We start from the raw sequence: 6,143 nt of genomic DNA on the forward strand, positions 1-6,143 counted from the left end.
AGTTTGATGTAAGTGATGTGACAGTCCCTGTGATCCTACAGGTAATTTCCTGTTTTCTGTCAGGACAATGGTGAGGAATGAGGGAAGAGAAGACAAGCTGTTGATTATTGGGGAATAGCAGCATACTGATTGTGCCAGAAACATTTGATTGCACTTTTGGAATCAATTTGTTAAGGCTTTACTGTCTATCTGTACAGTGTACACTGCAAGTATTTTTAGAAGACCAACTTGAAGATCTAGTTTGTCCGAGTGATAATTTAATGAAGTGACTGTGGATTGTAAGTTTTGCAGGAGTTGGGGCCAGATTGAATTCTGTTCATCCACCTTCATTTCGGATGGAGCCATTTGTCGCTATTGGTACCATTTCCGTGGGCTCTTTGTTGTTTTCCTTATTATGCTTCCTGCGGTATTTCGCTATTTCTTTCCTTAATCTTCCTGACCTCATCATACTGTGGTTGCGGTTTGCTGTAGTTACACCGCCTCTTCCTCATATCAATACTCTTCGGTATGGGTGAGTGGAGGGTACGCATGCACTCCCATTTCTTGCCTGTTCTATAACTCTTTACCACCTGTGGGTGGGAATTCATTTGCCTTCCCACTCGTGGGTGGATTTTCCTCTGCACTACAATATGTATTAATAAATGGGGGCATGGTCTATCTAGGATAGTCCTACAATGCCCGGAGTGTGTTGGATGGTGAGAGGCAGTAGGAGGTTGAGGTAGGCGGGGAATCCGGGCCACCAGCACTGTCCAGACCAGTCTTCTTGCTTCCTACCAGTCTACACCCCTGCCTTTCTGGGGTCCACACAGGCTTGGGCACTCAGTCTTCTTTACTTGGCCTCCTCATGGCCTTGTATCCTTCCAAGTGCTCTCCAGGTGCATGCGCATGCACCCTTCTCAACTGCCTTGCAGCCTGTGCCCTTGATTATCACCTCTATTACCTTTGACCAGTGCCAATTAAGTGCTGACTCACCTTTTAATTCCACGTAGAGCCTTCTGGGGTTAATCGCAGGCAATGCTGGGGTTGAAGGCAGTACGCATGGGTTCCCAGGCTGATGCAGGAGAGAAAGGGGGGCAGGGAGGGGAGGCAGCATACAGAAACAGCACCAGCCTAATGCTGGCCACCTCCATGAACCGCCGGTCCCGCTTGCTGCTTCCTGGAGCTCTTCCTGCCTTGCCCTGTGTGTAAACTGAGGGGCTGGTGTCGCAACAAGCGTAGGGGCTTAGCTGACCTCTCCTGAGTGCCGGCCTGCCCCAGTTCATGGCAAACACCAAGGCGCGGGGGAAGAAAAACAGGCACGGCTCTGGGGCTAAGATGGTCCGCCAACTGCTTTTGGTGTGACTAACCACCACCTGTTTACCCCCTGGTGCTTGCCGTTCTTTGTTAGTTAGTTCGGGTAACGCCAGCAGGCTGACTCCATTGATTCCTTTGGCTCCGCCACTTCGTGCGCTCGGCTGTGCTCTGCCGTGGCTCACAAAGCTTCTTTCTACATAAGTGACTGTTCATAATGCTATGCCTTGCTGCTTGGCTGTGGAAAGCTGTTCCGCTTTATTTCAAAAGGTGGCAACAGCTCAAAAGTCAGAGTCAGTTACCACTAGTACCAGCCAGCAAGAAATGGGGGTGATCAGGGCACAGGATGACTTTGCAACAGAGCCCCCCCAAAAGAAAGGTGATGGATTACTAACCTACACACTGGTAGGCCTCATCCATTTAAGTGGAAAAACCTGGAAAGTCCATCAGCATTGGCGTGGGCAACCCCAGGTCTGTGTTCCACTGTAAAGTACATTCCCTGTAGGGAAATGGACCACCTCAATAGCTTAGAATTCTCCCCTCTCATCTGATTGACCCATCTGAGAGGTCTGTGGTCAGTTTGTCCACAAAAGCGAGTCCCAAACAAATATGGTCTCAGCATTTTCAGGGACCAAACCACAGCAAAAGCCTCTCTCCCAATGGCACTCCACCTCTGCTCTCTGGGAAGAATCTGCCTGCTAATGAAGGCAACTGGCTGAACAAGGCTCTCTTCATTCACCTATGACAACACTGCCCTAGTCCCTTGTTCGGAAGCCTCGGTCTGCACTACAAATTGGCATTGTGTGGCATGGAGTGGAGTGGTATAGAATTGAATGCCCTTGCACGGTGTAAGGTGGAGTGGCATTGCGTGGAGTATAGTAAAATGGAGTGGCATTGTGTGGAGTGGAGAGGTATTGTGTGGTGTGGAGTGGCACTATGTGGCATGGAGGGCATTGTGTAGTGTGGAGTGGCACTGTGTGACATGGAGTGGAGTGGCATTGAGTAGTGTGTAGTGACATTGTGTGGTAGGGAGTGGAGTGACATTATGTAGAGTGGAATTGTGTAGCATCGAGTAGCACTGTGTGACATGGATTGAAGTTGTATTGTGTGAGATGGAGTGGGATTATGTAGCATGGAGGGGCATTCTGTGGTGTGGAGTGCAGTGAAGTGCCATTGTGTGGCATGGAGTTGAATGGCACTGTGTGGAGTTGGGTGGATTGGCATTCTGAGGTGTAGAGTGGCATTGTGTAAATTTGAGTGGCATTGTGTGGAGTGGAGTGGCATTGTTTGGGGTGGAGTGGCTCTATGTGATGTGGAACGGAGTTGTATTATGTGGTGTGGAGTGGCATTGTATGGCATAGAGTGGTGTTGCATTGTGTAGTTTTGTGCCCTATATCGCTTCAAAGCCTTGTGCTATATAAATGCATATAAAGTGCCATTGTGTATGATGAGTGGAGTGGCATTGTGATGGCATGTCTTGGAGTTGAGTGGAGTGAGTGGCACTGTGTGGTGTGGAGTAGAGTTTGAGTGGGGTAGAATGAAGTGGCATTGTGTGAGTGGAAAAGAGTGAAGTGCATTGTGTGGCATGGAGTGGAGTGCAGTGGCATTGTGTGGTGTGAAGTGGCATTGTGTGGCACAGAGTGGAGTGGAGTGCATTGTGTAGCATAGTGTGGTGTGGAGGGCATTGCTATGGGTGGAGTGTAGTGCAGCAAAGTGGCATTGTGAGACATGGGGTGAAGTGGCATTTAGTGGATAGGAGTGGCATTGTGTGGCATGGAGTTGTACTGTGTGGCTTGGAGTGAGTGAAGCAACATTGTGTGGACTGGAGTGCTACTTTGTGGTATGGCATGGAATGGCATTGCTTGGCACAGCATGGAGTGGAGTAGAGTGCCTTTGTGTGGAGTGGATTGGCATTCTGTGGTATGGAGTGGAGTGGCACTGTGTTGATAGGAGTTAGCAAGGTGGTATTGAGTACAGTGAAGTTGTATTGAGTGAAGTGGAGTGACAATGTGTGGCGGGGCTTTGCAGAGAGTGGAGTTAAGTGTCATTGTGTGGTGCATAGTGTAGGTGAGTGGTGTTGTGCAGTGTGGAGTGGAGTAGCATTGTCAGGTGTGGAGTGACATTAAGTGGAGTGGAGTAGCATTGTATAGCGTGGATTGGAGTACAGTGGCATTGTGTGGTGTGAAGTGGCATTGTGTGGCAGGGAGTGGCACTGAGGAGAGTGGAAAAGAGTGGAGTGCATTGTAGAGCATAGCATGGAGTGGATTGGCATTGTGTGGAGTGGAGTGGCACTGTGGGGAGTAGAGTGGCACTGTGTGGATTGGATTTGTATTGTGTGGCATGGAGAGGCGTGGATTGCAGTGGTGCTGTGTGGTGTGAAATGGAGTGACACTCTGTGGCCTGGCGGGAATTGTGTGGTGTAGAGTGTAGTGCAGTGGAGTGGCATTGTTTGACATGGGGTTGAGTGGCACTGTGTGGCACTGTGTGGCTTGGTGTTGCACTGTGTGGCTTGGAGTGGAGCAACATTCCGTGGAGTAGAGTGGAGTGCCATTGTGTGGTATGGCATGAAGTGCCATTGTTTGGCATGGAGTGTAATGGAGTCGCATTGTGTAGAGTGGAGTGGCATTAAGGGGAGTGGAGTTGCATTGAGTTGAGTGGAGTGGCATTCAGTGGAGTAGAGTGTCTTTGTGTGGCATGGAGTGGAGTGGCACTGTGTTGAGAGGAGAGTAGCAGGGGGTTATTGATTACCGTGGAGTGGCATTGAGTGAAGTGGAGTGAAAATAAGTGGTGTGGACTGCCATAGAGTGGAGTGGTGTTGCATTGTGTGGTGCAGAGTGTAGGCAAGTGGTATTTTGCAGTGTGGAGTGGAGTATCATTGTGTAGCATTGAGTGACATTGAGATGAGTGGAATTTTGTGGCATGGATTGGAGCACAGTGGCATTGTGTGGTGTGGATTTGAGTGAAGTGGCATTGTGTCTCATGGATTAGTATTGTGTGGTGTGACATTGTATAGAGTGGAGTGGTGTTGTGTGGAGAGGAGTGGCATTTTGTGGGGTAACATTGTGTGGAGTGGATTTGAGTGAAGTGGAGTGTCATTGTGTGGAGTGGAGTAGAGTTGAGTGCCACTGTGTGGCGTGCAGCAAAGTAACATTGATTGGAGTGGAGAGGAGAGGAGTGGAATTGTTTGTCGTGGATTAGAGTGGAGTGGCATTGTGTGGAGTGGAGTAGCATTGTGTGGCATGGAGTGGCACTGTGCAGAATTGGGTAGAGTGGCCTTATGTGGTGTGGAATGACCTTGTGTGGCATAGAGTGAAGTGCCATTGGCTGGCGTGGAGTGGATTTGCACTGTGTGGCATAGAAAGGAGTGGCATTGTGTGACGTGGAGTGGCTTGTGGGGCGTGGTGTGGAGTAGAGTGCGATTGTGTGGCGTGGAGTGGCACTATGTGGAGTGGAGTTGTATTGTGTGGAGTGGAGTGGCATTGTGTGATATTGAAATTGGACAAAGTTGGCAGGAAATTGCCCTATACCGCTTCAAAGCATAGTGCTATATAAATGCAATTATAATACAATAGGTTTCCAATTATTTCGACCTAAGATCAGTGTGCCCGATTCACAGAACTAACTTAATACAAAATCCTAAACTTACTACCATTTTGGTATTCACAGAAGGCACTTACTCATTTTGGTATTCACAGAAGGCACTTATTCATTTCGGTATTCACTGAAGTTAGGACTCCTTACTTTAGGACTCCTAAATGCCTTCTGTGAATACTGAGGGCCCGATTCACAGAACTAACTTAAGACAAAATCCTAAACTTACTACTTTTGGTATGCACAGAAGTTAGGATTTTGTCTTAAGACAGACTTAAGACAGATTTAAGTTAGGATTCTGTCTTAAGTCTGTCTTAAGTGTGTCTTAAGACAAAATCCTAACTTCTGTGAATACCAAAAGTAGTAAGTTTAGGATTTTGTCTTAAGTTAGTTCTGTGAATCGGGCCCTGAAAGTCTTAAAGTTAGGATTTTTCTCAGTTTGGGAGTAGTAAAGTTAGGGCTTCTAACTAAAGGAAGTAACGCCTGGCACACGCTAGCCAATAACGAAGAGTGACAATGATGCCAATGAATGGTAAGCAATGGGTGGGCTCCATGCCCTTTATAGTAAACATACCCCTTGCAGCAACAGCACTTGCACTGTTTGTTATGTTATGTTATGTTATGTTATGTTATGTTATGTTACATGGGTGTCTTATAGAGCGCACAGCTACTCGGGCAGAGTGTCCCAGCGCTATACAGATCTGTAGAGGCAAGACCAGGAAGATGAAACTATAGGGTTACATCCTAGAAATAGTGGCCCTACTCACTCGGGTGGTCACACTTTGGACCTGATTCTCACTACCCAACCTAATGTCCATTGCTATCCCCCCAAACATATTAATTGGTCGGACCATAAACGGATTGACTTCTCCATACCACATTTATCTAACTCCAAGAACCGCCCAGCTACTCACCCTATTAAACGTAGGCCTTGGCACAAAATTACTCTTCCCAAACTCACTCAAACATGGGAACAGCCTCTACTCACCAATCTCGACAACATCGACACTGCTCTCTCCATGTTTAATTCCACTCTAATGACAGCTATTGACTCCCTAGCCCCTCAGAAAAATGCAAAAAAAACCACCATTGCGAAAAGGGAAACATGGTATACGGAAGACCTTAAAATAGAAAAGAAGAGATGCAGAAAACTGGAAAAATGTTGGAGACGCACGGGCAACAGGGAAGATAAGAGCCGCTACCTGGAGGCTATGTCCTCCTATTACAAAAATATTAAAAAAGCAAGAAAAACAAGTCTGACC

The sequence above is a fragment of the Lissotriton vulgaris genome, chromosome 11 (assembly GCF_964263255.1).
Source record: "Lissotriton vulgaris chromosome 11, aLisVul1.2, whole genome shotgun sequence".
NCBI lineage: Eukaryota > Metazoa > Chordata > Amphibia > Caudata > Salamandridae > Lissotriton > Lissotriton vulgaris.